The sequence below is a fragment of the Leptonychotes weddellii genome, chromosome 13 (genome assembly GCF_054177405.1).
Source record: "Leptonychotes weddellii isolate Sample4059 chromosome 13, ASM5417740v2, whole genome shotgun sequence".
In the NCBI taxonomy this organism is placed as follows: Eukaryota; Metazoa; Chordata; class Mammalia; order Carnivora; family Phocidae; genus Leptonychotes; species Leptonychotes weddellii.
The window spans coordinates 37,565,347-37,579,973 of record NC_138381.1 but is presented as its reverse complement, the minus strand read 5'-3'; the positions used below and the strand labels follow the sequence as shown (position 1 = coordinate 37,579,973).

Genomic DNA, 14,627 nt, shown 5'->3' with positions numbered 1-14,627 from the left:
CCAACAGCCCCCTTCCCCCGCATCACACCACCGAGCCCAACCCCAGTCCCAACCCAGCCTTCCCACGCCCTCGTGCCTCAGGCACACTTCGCCTCCGGCCAGGAGACTCGTGGGTGAGCTCTGAATAACCTTTTTTTTTTTTTTAAAGATTTTATTTATTTATTTGAGAGAGAGAGAGAGAGCACATGAGAGGGGGGAGGGTCAGAGGGAGAAGCAGACCCCCTGCTGAGCAAGGAGCCCGATATGGGACTCGATCCCGGGACTCCAGGATCATGACCTGAGCCGAAGGCAGTCGCTTAACCAACTGAGCCACCCAGGCGCCCGCTCTGAATAACCTTTAGCAGAGGAAAACCTGGAAGCCGGTGTTCAGAGTTAATTCCACGCGGGGACCCAGGGACACCACTGCAGCCCCTCCACTCACTAACGTCCCCATCCCAGGGGACCCTGGGGTGGGGCAGCCTCTTGAACCTCATCTCACGTCTGCTTTACTCACTCAGAGATCCTGAAATACCTGACCAGGTACTGTTCGTCCCTCTCCACCCAGATGTGCCCCAATCATCAAAGCTAGCCCGGGGAGCCGGGGGAAGAGGGCGAGCCCCAGGCGCCCGCGAAGGCCCGGGAGAGCGCAGCCACGCCGGAGCGCCACTCGTAATTCAGACAATCGGACGTGATGTCCCAAAGACAAAACTCAGTCCCGAGTCGTCCCTCCAAGGATCGTTTTCTGCTCTCACCGGTCCGGGCCCAAATTTGGCTCGGCGGAGCCGCGGCCGTCAGCTCTCTGTCCGCTTCGCCCCGGTTCCGCTTTCCCCGCGGGACCAGGGCGGGTCCAGCCCTTCCCCATCCCGGCTCCCGCCCGGGCTCCCACTCACCGCGAGGGTCAGCAGCAGCCTGCAGAGGGCTCCGCGCAGGGGGATCCGAGGCTCGGCGGTGGCCATAGGGGCGCAGGGCGGGAAGGGGGAAGGCGGGCGCCGGGCGGGAGGCCAGAGGTGAGAGCCCACGGAGGTGCAGCGACGCGCGCGGTGCGGGCGTGCCTCGCTGCCACTCCTCTTCAAGTCTCCTTGGCCTCTGTCAGGCTCGCCTGCCCGGGAGCGTGTTCGCTCCTGAGACGGGATTGGGCCCAGGAGACGCCGAGCCGCCCCGCCTGGTTACTTGTCAAGTTTTATCACGCGGGGAGCTGGGGAGCTGCCCGAGCCTGCCCCTCCGCTCCCCGGGGGCCGCGCCGAGTGCTGGCTCGCGAGAAAGCGGTCCCAGCCCCACCCTCTGCCGGCTTTCCCACGCCCCTCGTCTGCCCGGCGGCGCTCCCGCCCGGCCCTCGGTCCGCCCGACCCCGGCCTCCCAGATTGTCCCGGGGCGTACCCCTCACCCGCGCTGCTTGCGCATTCCCGCTGCAGGGCCCAAGTCTGCCTGCAGGGATCCCTGTCCCAACACGGGCGCTCCGGGGTGCCAGGAACACCATTGTGATTGGATCGGGGAGACTCCCTTCAGCTCCTGGTCAGATGCTGGGCCTGTCTCTTGGTTAATACAACATTTATATATTCTTTCCAAATTTGACTAACATGGTAAGATAAAGGACAGAGGGAGAATTAGCCCAAGTGGCATGAATAAACTGTCATTGGGTATACCAGAAATTAAAACCAAGTAGAAGAAATTCTGATATCTGGCCATTTTAAGTACCTAAAATATATATGAGTGATTACATTCAGAGCTTTCTTTACTGCCAATTTTGTGACCTTATATGAAGCTTCTAAGGAAGAATTTGTTCTTATATGTAAATTGTTGATTTAGTAATTACATGGTAATTGTACTAAGGTGCCATTTTTCAGTTTGCTGTAAAAGGAAAATCTATCACACAAAACCCTCTACTCTAAATTGAGGCTTGCAACTCAATATCACTCAATAAACACGTATCAAGGCTCAGTTGCCTGGGCACTGAGTGAAGGGCTAGCGGAAAGAGAATGTACAAAACCCAGCTCCTGTCCCAAGTAACCCGAAGTCCAGGAGGGAATAAAGGCAAGCATCATAGCCCAACATGGTAAATGTGTTGATAGGTCACTTACAACAACACCTAGGCACATTCCTTTATTTCTCTCTAGATGAAATTTTGTGTCCTCAAAGCCCCCACTTGGCAGATTCGGAAGGAACTCCTTCCTAGATGTGTCGCTGCTCTTCAAAGTCCATGTACAAGTTCCACCATCAGAATCCTCAGATAGTCCAGATTAATCAGGGAAGGTGCCATGGCCTTCATTCATCCTGGCCTGGTCATCCCAGTAGGCTAGTTGACTGAAGTCTGGGGCTTCCCTGAAATGCACAGGCTCTTAGGATTTGGACAGTAAGTTCAGCATCCAGTCCCATCTCTGAGGCATTCAAGGCACCCATCAGAAATCCTGTCTCACCTCTGGAGGCCTCCATATGAAAGAGCTTTCCCAGTTTCAGAGCAAGGTCTCCAACCTTCTCTCCACTCCAATCATTTTCATCCCACACAAGAAAGACCTCAGGGAAAGTCTCTCAAAGATTCCTCTGGCCCCAGCCAGCCTTTAGAAACACAAGTGAATCATGGCTTTCCTGTAACAGAGATGATGCCGTGGATTGAACTGTGTCCTTTCAAAATTCATATGTTGAAGACCTAACCTCCATATGACTGCATTTGGAGACAGGGCCTCTCAGGAAGTAATTAACATTAACAAGGTTATGATGGTAGGGCCCTGATCTGATGGAATTACGTCCTTATGAGAAGAGCTCCCCTCCTCTCTCTCTGTCTCAGTCTCTCCCTCTCTCTCTTTCTCTCTTCCATGTGTGGGCACAGTGAGGTGGTGGCTGTCTACAAACCAGAAAGAGAGTTCTCATCAGAAATCAAATAGACCAACACCTTAATTTTGGGCCCTTAGAATCCAGAGCTGAGCACTAATGCTTGAGATAAGAACCAACAGAGAAAAGGAGAGGGTGGGAGCATGTTCCAGACAAAGGCCACAGCATTTCTGAAGCACTAGAGAGCCTTTTAACAACTTCCTCCATCAGGGAAACAGAAAGGGAGTTTCTCCAGAAAGCCTGGTATTCAGAAGTTCTATGACTGGGAATTAGATCAGAAAGATAGGCTATAACAAACCAGGCTGAGGAGTTGAATTTCATCCTGGAAAAAATGAAGAACCTTCCACTCAATCTGTAAAAATGGTTACTAACTGCAGTTACACAGTCATCACTTTTGGTGAGTTAATGAACTCATTAACTTCCTTTGTAACCTGTTAATGTCTTCATACAGCTTTCCCTTAGTACTCAGGGAATAAAAGTCTTTGAAATGTTTTTCTTTATTCTAAGTAGCCCTGCTTTTCAATGATTTCAATTTTATCTACTGGAGTGAGTCCGACCTGTTTATTACTGTCATCCAAATGACTAAAACCGTAAGATAGCTATTATCGTTTCAGTCTGTACTGTGTAATTGAAGAGATTGCTGAGCCTACTGACTATGGAACAGTTACTCTGAGCTTCCATTTTTAGCTTCTACAAAATAAAAGTTATAGGAGTCTTTCCAGAAATCCTGTAAGAAAGCATATTGGGGATATTTTCCATTTATACTGCAAATTTTCGGTGCAAAAAGAATACTGAATAACTGGGTGTAGTTTTAGTTACTGAGTTGGCATGTCCTGTTTTGCTATAGCATGTGCTTGTCCATCATGAGTAGATTAGACTAAGTTCTAATGAAAAATGCATTTTTATAGTTTAGAAGAATCATCATAGGCAGTTAAAATTATAATATAAATGTGACTTGAGGATAAATTAAAATTGCTTTTATTTTTCCTATGTAAATTATAATATGAAATGAGTTTGTTGAAAATCTATTTAAAATACAAGCCTCAGTTTGAGGATAGTGAGAACTGAATCCTTCTATAAAGTTAACTTTAAATCATCACGAGACATCATAAAGCATAAAGAGTTATTCTGAAATGTCTTTATTTTAATACCCCATTTCCCAAACTGCCAAAGCAGTTGGAAATCACTCCTAAAAGAATAGTGTACAAAAATGGGAAGGAAAGGTATTATTTTCCCTTGTTATGTTCTTAGTTTGAAGGGTAAGAACAGCAATAATAAAGGATCAAAATGGGAAGTGATTTTAGGCTGAAGTACAAAATTTCAGGAATCCAAGTAAATCCTAAAATTTTCAGTAGAAAGTAAACCTAAGATTATTAAGAAGAGTTGTCTGTACTTAGGCAGGACCTCTGGCCACAGAAAGGGTAATGACCTTAAGAGGCAGGAGCTAACCCCCAGCCCACTGAGAAACCTACCTTGCACAACTCAATGCCAACAGGTGCTGGTCTCACACACTTACCTCTGTGGCTTATGTGGGTGGTGACATGGCAAGTGTGGGTCTCCTCACACACACCTATAAAATACAACCAAGACAACTGTATGATGTTTGGAATGAACCTGCAAATAAGGAAAGAGAGATTTGTGAAAAGAAGCTTAAACTAAAACCAAGTAAAAGATTGGTCTTGAATAGCCCTTTTTTTTTTTTAAAGATTTTATTTATTTATTTATTTGAGAGAGAGAGAGAGAGAGAGAAATAGCATGAGAGGGGAGAGGGTCAGAGGGAGAATCAGGCTCCCTGTTGAGCCAGGAGCCTGATGTGGGACTCCATCACAGGACTCAGGGATCATGACGTGAGCCAAAGGCAGCTGCTTAACCAACTGAGCCACCCAGGCGCCCAGTCCTTCTTGAGACATAAAATGAGTTCCGCCATGATACAGTAGGTCAGAAGCACTTTGAGAATACTGCTTAGAATCAATGGTTGCTGTAATAAGCAGTAATCGGGCAAATTACTTACTGGATCAGCAGTGAGGAATACTGTACAGATGTGTACTCAAATGCCAGGAGGCCGTGCAGACTTTATTTTTGGAAATTAGCTCTCCTTAACCTACCCACTTGCTCTTTCAGAGAGACACTTTCCTTCTACTTGGGAACCAAGCAGTCATTTTCCTCCAAGAGTAACCACCTCTGCTACTACCACTCAGGTTCCAGGAAAAGACACTGCTCTTCCTGTACCATCTCTCTGAAGTATGACTAGAGGCCCTCCACTATTTCCCACAATGCCACTGAGAACAGCCTTGACTTTTTGGTCATTTAAAAAGACTGCTGAGACTTGGAATAATAGACAATTGAAGTCAAGAATAACCTATAATATTGAAGAAGAGGAAGAAGAAGAAGAAAAGGAGGAGGAAGAAAATGAAGGAGGAGGAGGAGGTGGAAAAGAAGGAGGAGGAGGAGGAAGATGAAGAAGGAGGAGGAAAGGGAGGAAGAAGGAGGAGGAGGGGGAGGAAGAAGGAGGAAGAAAGGGGAGGAGGAGGAGAAGAACCTATAATATTACACTGCTGCTCAGGACAAGAGCCATCCCAGAATCTGTCTGCCTCCCCCTCTCCTGTCTTCCCATGGAAGGTACACCTCCCAGCTCTATCTCCACCCCCATGAACATGCGCCAGGCAGCTAAGAGAACCTCACGTCTAGACCAAAATGACCCTGGCCTCCCAAGCCGAGAAGGGTCCCCTTCCACTTTTCTATGTTGGGTCTATCAGGTCCTCAGTTGACATTCAAAGATTAATTTCTACCCAGAGTAATTGAAAGAGGGACTATACATTCCCTTCAGGAGAAAACTCACTTCCATCTACAGAGGTGTCGCTTTTCACTATAACCTTGGCAACAACCATACAAAATTCAGACACTTGTACATTTCTCAAATTCAGAATTATCCAATATAAATGACACCATGACAATCGTCCAATCCAGTTAGAGTGTGCTAGGGTCAGAAAGCCTCCTTTTAGTCTGTCTTTATTCATTAATGATGCAAGAACTTTATAATGGTTTTACTTTTCTTCCACTAAAATCTTCAAACACCCTTACAAATATCTTCTACAAACAGGCCTTTTTAAGGTGGGAAGTGGTCTTCTAGCGACTTCTCACTGGACTGGAAGGAATGGTGATTTCCACACAAAATACAAAACCCCATTGTATGGTTGATAACTTCCTCCAGGAACTGGCCAAAAACGATATAACAAAGCCCTCACTCAGGGTGAAATTTTAGTCCCTCTCATTGTGGAATCATCCCATAATTCTTCACTTCAGTCTCCTTCAGAGTGGAAATCTCCTCCCAGTGGGTGAAGCTGTAGTTTCTCCTGGACATTCTCATGTCCCCAGGAGCTCATTGTGTGCATCTGTCTGTTCAAAGGGCATTGCTCAAGCAAGAAGGTTTACAGATGTGAGTGGACTGACTTCCAGATCCCATGTGTCATTTATCTCCATGTCATCCTCTGATTCACTGCCCCATCAGCCTTCTTTTCTCCCACACATTTAGGAGGACCATCCCTCAACACCAGCTTGGGGAAGCAGCATATCTCCCAGCTCAAATGCCTATCAACTAGCTCAGGACTAGAAAAGCAGCCTTTCCCACCAGTTCCCTATAGGCAGTAAAGTAAACTCAATAATTTACTTCATCTTTTATGGACTTATTGTTATTAATTTGTTCTATTGATTATCAATTATCTATTCATTATTTTTACTTACTCAAGATTTATTATTCTTGATTTGTCTTTTCTTTTCAGCCTGCCCAGTTTCGCAAGCCCTTCTGTCACTAGATGAGGTTTTCCACCAATGAGCTATTTAGTCTTTACTAAATTGTTTAGCCAATGACACCACAATAATTGGTTCTTTTCTTGCATTGTTTTCAAGTGTCGTATTTGTGTTTGCCTTTCGATGTTATAAGCTACTCACGTTCCTAACTGGTAAACTGGAGTCTTAACTTGCACGTACCTATGTAAGGTTATGCCAGATTCTTACTCCTCTAAACAACCCTAATGCAAGGGTCTTACCCAAACATTTACAAACACAAAAACACAAAAACTGAAGGGCTAGTAATATTCCTAGTAGGCATATGGGCATGTACCAGGAAAGCTATTTTGTTGTCACCTTCTAATAACTTTGTTTTTAAATTTTATTCATTTATTTAAGTAAGTAAGCTCGACACCCAGTGTGGGCCTCAAACTCATGACTCTGAGATCAAGAGTCAAATGATCTTCCCACTGAGCCAGCTAGGCACCCCCCACTTTCTACTAACTTTACAGTGTTCTCAACATGTTCAATAAAATTGGCTGTTTCTCCCAGATTCCAAGTTCTGTTCAGATGGCGGTCAGAGGAGGTCTAATCTTAACTATAATACTTTACTTTTAAAATGAGAATCTTGGGCCAAAATCTCCTTGCCAGGCACCCAAAGTAATAAATATTTTTTGTAAATGTCAGAATAAATGATTTCAAACTCAGAGGCATCCATAAGAACTTCTTTATTTCCTCTTCAAGAGAACATTAAGTAGCAATCAGATATTATCTGGAACAGCTTCTCAACCATCTAACGAATTATCTGATCTCAACTGCTGTATTGCTCCAAAGATCTAGGCAGAGACTGGAGACCATTGTCTCCCACACTCCTCTTATCCAGGATGGGTGGACAAGAAGAAGTTGGGAAGGGACAAACACTATGGATGTGGCCTTGAGATCTTTTCTCTTCTATGGTGACCTGTTTTTCTGTAATATTTCCAAGATAATTGACACCAGTGTTACCCAATCTCAACTTTTCTTTTCTCACTTGATACACTGAGAGTCAGGTTTTTCTCTCACCAGAGATCCTGGAAAGTGATAAGTGATAAGCACACACAAGTTTTTATGACATAATGGAAGACAAAGGACATCTTATTTTCTGTCATGTTCCCTTGTTATAACATATAAATGGTCCCCTGAGAATAAGGTCGTCTGAGCCTTGCTCTACCAGGCTCTCCTGTGACAGTTTTCCAAATTCATCTATTCTAGAAGAAAGTACTGTATTATGGCAATTGGCCAGGAATATACCAGGTCTTTTTCCCCAAGTGTGTCCAAAGGCCTCTAGTTCATTTCTCCCCTTAATTACTTCTTTTAATTTTGAACAAATGGGGCGACGTTCTTTAGTTCACAACAAATCTTTGTACTTTGCCATTGTTGAGGCAAAACAAAAGAGACTGTTTGGGCAACAACATAATATTAGTAAAATGAAGAAAACCACTTCAAAAATTACAAGAATTCAAGGGGTGCCTGGCTGGCTCAGTCAGTAGAGCATATGAGTCTTGATCTCAGGGTCAGGAGGTCAAGCCCCGTGTTGGGCACAAAGATTACTTTTTTAAAAATAAAAAAATAAACAAAACAAAAATACAAATCAGCCTGACCTGGGTACTCTAGCCCCATTTGTTTAGAGGTTCTAAGTAAAGTTTTAAATTGTTTGCTAATGTGTTTGACATAATTGTCTTATGTCACTTTAGAATCTCTGGCCTCTCCATCTTGTAAAAATATAAAATTTTTAAAAAGATTTTTTCTTTTCCATTTGATCCAACTATGCGATTGATCTATACCAACCTGAGTAGGTTCCAATTTACCTCCCCAGTTGGTCAAACAATGATGCTCCTGGACCCTTCTATTTTTCTCTATTGAGGTATAATTTACATAGAGTAAAATTCATAGACCTCAAATGGACACTTCAGTCAGTTTTGACAAATATATATATGTACTGGTGTTACCATCATTCAAATCAAGATACAGAACATTTCTTTCACCCAAGCCAATACCCATCCCACGCAGAGGCAACCACTGTTCTGCTTTCAGTCACAGAGTAGTTTTGACTTCCTTGTAATTTCACATAAATCAGATCACACACTGTATTGCCATCACACATTGTTATCTATCACTGCACCACTTTTTATCTGTTGGATGTCACTTTTGTGTTATTCCACAGTTTAGTGGCTTAAGACAAGAACCTGTGATCTCACAATTTCTGTAGAATGTAGACGTGGCTTAGCTGGCTGTCTCTGGTGCAGACACTCTGTAGTAAGGTGTTTAGCTAAGGCTGCATCCATCTCAAGGTTCCATGGAATCTGTGTCTTACTTCACTTCTGTGACTTTTGACAGGGTTTCCTTGATGACTGTTAGCCAGAGACATCAGTTCCTGGCCACATGGTCCTCTCTAGGGTAGCCCACAACATGGGTACCTGGCTTCCCTCAGGACAAGCAAGAAGGATAAGGTGACCAAAGCGGATGCCACGGTCTTTTTGTAATCCAGTATCAGAAATGACATTCTTGCACCTCTGTCTAATTTTGTTGGCTAGAAATAAGTCACCAGGGATACTCTAAAGTCAACAGAAGGTGATTACAGGAGGGCATGAATACTGGGAGGCAGAGATCTTTGCTTTTGTGTCTGGCGTCTTTCATTTATCCTACTAATAATTAGAATAATGACTTGTTTTACTTAAAATATAAGAACTTTCACAGACAGGTGTTAGAATTTTAGTGTTTTCTTCTCTCTTTGCTGGTTTATATTATCAGAATAAAAGAGAGTTGATAAGCATTTTTGTATTTAATTCAAGTTTATATCCCTCCCACTTTTGAAAAAGAAGGCTTATCAAATTAAATTATATAAAGCAGATACAAAAAATCAGGTATCAGTAAAGCAACTGAAGTGGGTCAATTACTACCATTGAGTCCTGAATTTTGCTCATGACTTTCTTGATATTCAGGCAAGGTATCATACTTTTAGTTTTGGAGTTACATAGCTCTCGGTGTGCAATAAAAGAAAATATGAAAGTTGATCTATAGTGTTAAACATCATCCTAGCATTGTACTAGCATGCTAGAAAACCATTAGGTGAACAAAATGAATCTCATTTTCAAACATGCCTTTTCAAAAACTTTAGAGCACTATTTAGATGCGATGTTCCAATACTGAACATCTTCAAATGCAAATGGCATTTATATATAACTTCTGGCTTATCTCAAATAAGATGGCTTTTTAATGTGGGGCCATCCTTCTCTACAATATCATCCATTAGCACAGGGAGCCCTGGATTACATCAGGAGATCTGCTGGGAGGCCATTCAGTTCCTCCTTTCTGAGCAGTCAACTTTACAAGTCTTAGTAAGACTTCCTTTAAAGGAAACATGTAAAATGACTAAATAACAAATGATAGAATATTGCCTTTTTAAATTTCCTATACAATGCTGAGAGTCAAGAGAAGAACTTTGTCTAAATTACAAGAGACTAGAAATTGCCAAAAATATTATTGGCAACTTTACTAAAGATGCTCAGGCTAAAAAAGCAGAAGGGAGCTTCCTGAGGAATTCAGTTCCAAGTGAAGACAAATGACACAAATTGAAGCATCGAAAGTCCCAGATTTAAGACAGAGATCTGTGCATCTGCCCGCCAGAGACATTTTCTCAGGGGCACTTACCAGATTCATGTAGATATGGAGCTAAAACCAAACTAATCCAAGCCCCCTTGTCCCGCCTCTGGCGTACAACCCCACATACCACAGACATTCAAAATGCAATCTCTTTAACTTGGGAAAAGTTTACAATCAAAGTTTTACTACTGCCGAATTACCATTTCACTCATATTTAATTAACATAGAATCATAGAAAATTATAACTGAAAGTGATTCTATGTTGAATCTAGTATAACTCTTTTTACTGAAGATTTATACCCAAAGGAGTTATGTGACTTACCTGAAGATAAGAAGGTTGAGATAAAACCCCAGAATTTTAGACTCCTACTCCTTTTATAGAGATAAATGAGCCAGTTAATCAAAACCAAAATAGTTGAAAGCAATAGCTGTTTTCTTTCTTTTCTGCTTAAACCTAAAATGTTTTGGCAGGGTTTAAATTATTATCATTCTTGGAAGAAATGGTATGCTCAATTATAACTGTCAAAAACAAAACTGTATCTGTAAGTTAAATCCTGTTCTGATTTCTAGGAAACTATCCAAAATCTCTTCTTGTCCTATAGCTTATTTTCTGAAGCCTTATGTGCAATGAATCATATAGAGCTTTAGAAATATTTTATTATGTAGAAGGTTTTTTAAAACCTTTCTATATGTGTTATGCAAAAAAGAGGAATTTAACTGATGTTTATTAAAAAACTTTGTAAAAAGAAAACATTAAAATGTAATTATAATAATGTAAGCTGATGAATTTTTTTTCTTGCTTCAATTCAGTCATTTGCTATGAATATAAGAAGTTCATTGTAGGCTTGACATAGTAAGGCTGAGATTTACAGTTTTTCTTCACAGGTCAGCAAATCTTCAAAAATCCTAAAGCTTTTTTTTTGCTCTTAATTTCATTCTTTTAATTTCCCCCTGATTTTATAAATAATAATATTCATTGTAAAATGGAAACTCAGAAACATATAATGAAGAAACATTCCTATCACCCAGGGATTACTGCTCAATATTTTAGTACATTACATATATTCTGATATTTAAATGAATTTGGGATTATACTGATCTGGACAATTATTCTAGTTTTTCATTAACACTATATTTAATGCCCTTAATTAGTCTTCAAAATAAGATGATTGCATGACATTCCCTTATCATCGTTATCATAAAAATAGCAGTAGCTACCATTTATTGATATATTCAGGTGCAAAGCACTAAGAATCTTTATATCTCTTTCCTCATTTATTCCTATTTTGTCCCCATTTTGTATGTAAGGAATCTGAGGCTTCTGTGACTTTCCAAGTTTACCTTGTTAGTGAGAACAAAGCTACAACTTGAATTCATGTCTTCCTAACTAGGAAGTCAGTGTCTATGATCATTATATACATTACCCTCGATCGTTGTACATTGTATCACAATAACATATTATAAATCATTTACTTTCCTGTCATGGAGCATTTGGTTTATTTCTAATTATCCACATATTTAATGCCACTGAGATAAACATCCTTGCATGTGTATGGGATCTTTGTGCCATATCTTACTTCTTTAGGATAAAGTCGTTTTTTCTGATTTGACTGGTAATTTTGCACTGAAGCTTGTATGTTGACACCCACCCCCTGCCCTCCACCTCTGGCTTTCTGAACTTCTCATTCCCTATGAGTACCCCTCATGTTTTTGGTTCCTAGAAATTTTCGAACTGGCCCCCTTTCCATGGAAACACTCCTTAAACTGAAAACTCTTGACTCTTCCCGCATGCCCCTTTCCTGTTTCATAGGCCCCTCTGAACGTCCTGACCATGATAGTCATCCTATGAACTCATTCCCTGTCACCCTACCTGACATGGCTTCCATACCACGGCATAGTTCTGCCAAAGAGCTGCCACCTCATGGACAGAGTCACCAGATGCACATGCTGTTGGCCTCTCTGGTCCTATTTGTCTCTGGAGATTTGACAATCCTGATTTGTTTTTGGAACAAACGCAATATAATTTGGATGCATCTTATTGGATAGCCACATTCATGTAGCAAAATCAGTTAATTTTTATTGAGTATTTACTAACTGTCCTGGTCCCACAATCCTATCTTAAGATTATGCCTCTGGTTCACCTCCATGTAGTGAGTAGGAACCATGGAATACAGAGTACATCTGAAATGGTTCATTTAATGAAAGCGTAAAATTTTACTAATCAGTGTGTTTCAACTCTTTGGTACAATTCTAGCATTTAATGCATCTTATATGAAGAAGGAAGCTGCAAATACTTAAGTGTCCTAAATCTCCAAACCATCACATAGACCCAATCAGTAAATCCCTATCAATGGTTCTCAACCTTTAGAGGATGCACCAGTGGCCTAGGAAACTTACTGAAAGGTGAAGTCTGCCATCCTTCCTCCCTGTCATCCTTGTGATTCTGATTCCATAGGGGACCTTTACTTGGACAGCCATGACAGGTGATTGGATGCAGATGGTCTGTGAACCACACTCTAAAAAATAGTGCAAATATTTCAGCAGACTTGTTGTAATCTTTGTCAACTGCAAAAGAAACAATATTCTGCTGTGTCCTCTTCTGTATCCTAACATAACAACAACAACAAAAAGAGGCAGCTAGTTGAAACTCTACAGTTCTAAACTCTTAGCTATGCCCAGATTTCCTGCTGGGGCAAAAAGGTACAAGAGCTAAAGGAACTAGAGTGGCACAAAACAGCCTTGACTTTTCCTTGCACTGTCACTACCAATAGACGGTCACCAGTGAGATTCTTCTCTGTAGTCTCATATAGATCTAGAATTTAAATCATACCCAATGGGTTTGAAAGTAAAGAGTATGTCCCAAAGCCGTGACACAGCAATATTCCTCTATAAAATAAGATGTGGGTCTTTTTCAATAAAATAAGCTCAGTGTTCTGCGTACTACACTAGTTATAAACAGAGCACTAGTTTTCTTCACATTTCCTGTCTTGTCAACACTAGGTTGTTTTGTTTTACCTGAAGACTCTATGCTGTGTGTTTAATTTAAAATGCAGCTGGATGATGCATTTATTTGCTCTATTTTAAAAAGTGAAGCAAAAGTGACTTACACGGTTCTGTAGCTATGTGGGTAGTCAGGGGCAGGGGAAGGTGGGGACAGAGGACCCACCTAGGAAGGAAAAACAGGATCTCACTTTCTAAGACTTCAGTTCTCAGACTGAAACCCAGACCCGGGGCAGAGGAAATAAAAGAAGGCATATGAACGATTCCCAAAAGCCAAAAACCCAGAAGCATAGCTGACTGGCTATTTACTAAGCCTTGCCCACCATTCACTGGGTGGGTCTGTTCCTTAAAACAGCAGGACAGGCGTCTCTGTCTTCTGTGTTATCTTCAGGCCACCTTATCAGCTCACAGTGCAGTACAGTCACCAGCTCCCAGGCTCGCAGCTACAGGCAACTTTTCCTTTCCTCTCCCAATTTCCTTCTGGCCATGCATTTGAGCACCGTGGTGTCCTATTACAGAGAGTCGTCGGAGGAAGCTCTGAGATCTGCACTTTCCTTGCTTCTGATTTCTCAAGATACTTCTTGAGTCAAGGCCTGACTCTCAACAGTTTATAAATAACTTGGCTTTGGCAAACCCATAAGAATCATTTCTTGAATTTCTAAGATACAAGTGGCTCTTGGTTGCTTTTCTTCAGGAAAAGGAGGGTAATTAGCCCTTTAGCAAAACTTATTTTCACTAGTGTTAGAACATGCTAATAATGAAAAGATGGCCACAAAAAAGATTTCCACATTGGTCAATGAGTTTCAACTGAGGAAAAACTGGCTTGAACTCATGACCTTGAGATCAAGAGCCGCACGCTCTACCGAATGAGCCAGCCAGGCGCCCTGGAAAAAAATGGTTCTTTAAGCAAAGCTGCCATCTAATCTCAGTCCAGTACCTATGTGAATTCATTCATCCATTCATATAACAAACATATGGAAAGTCTACTGTTCTATATGCTGGGCACACAGTGGTGAAGATGAACAAGAACCTTTGAGAACTACATTTCAATGTGGTGTAGCTAGTTCTGAGAATGTCAGGCAATTGTTGGAGGTAGGAAGGAATTAGCTAAACTGAACCACAATGTACAGATGGTATCTGTCACTCCCACCACCCCAAGGATTCCAAAACCTCACCTCCTCACTTTCTAAGTAGTGAATGTGAATGTTTGCTGTTCTATGTATTCAATGTCCCAGTATTGAAAAAAGAATTCAATGCAGAATCTAATATGCATCACATCTCTAATAGGAAATTTATGTCAAGGGAAAGTTAGGTATTTTGCTAGGAATCAAATAACTTAATTTGTAATCTTCCTTTTTTTTTTCCCTTTGTGACCTGGGCAATATAATTTGGCT

The 14,627-nt window shown here is 41.7% G+C and overlaps 1 protein-coding gene across 1 annotated transcript in view; it reads right to left on the bottom strand.

Annotated features, from left to right (window-relative positions):
• Nucleotides 1-14,627, bottom strand: part of LOC102732896 (desmocollin-3) — a 42,558-nt gene that overhangs the window by 27,205 nt on the left and 726 nt on the right. The window lies entirely within an intron of this gene.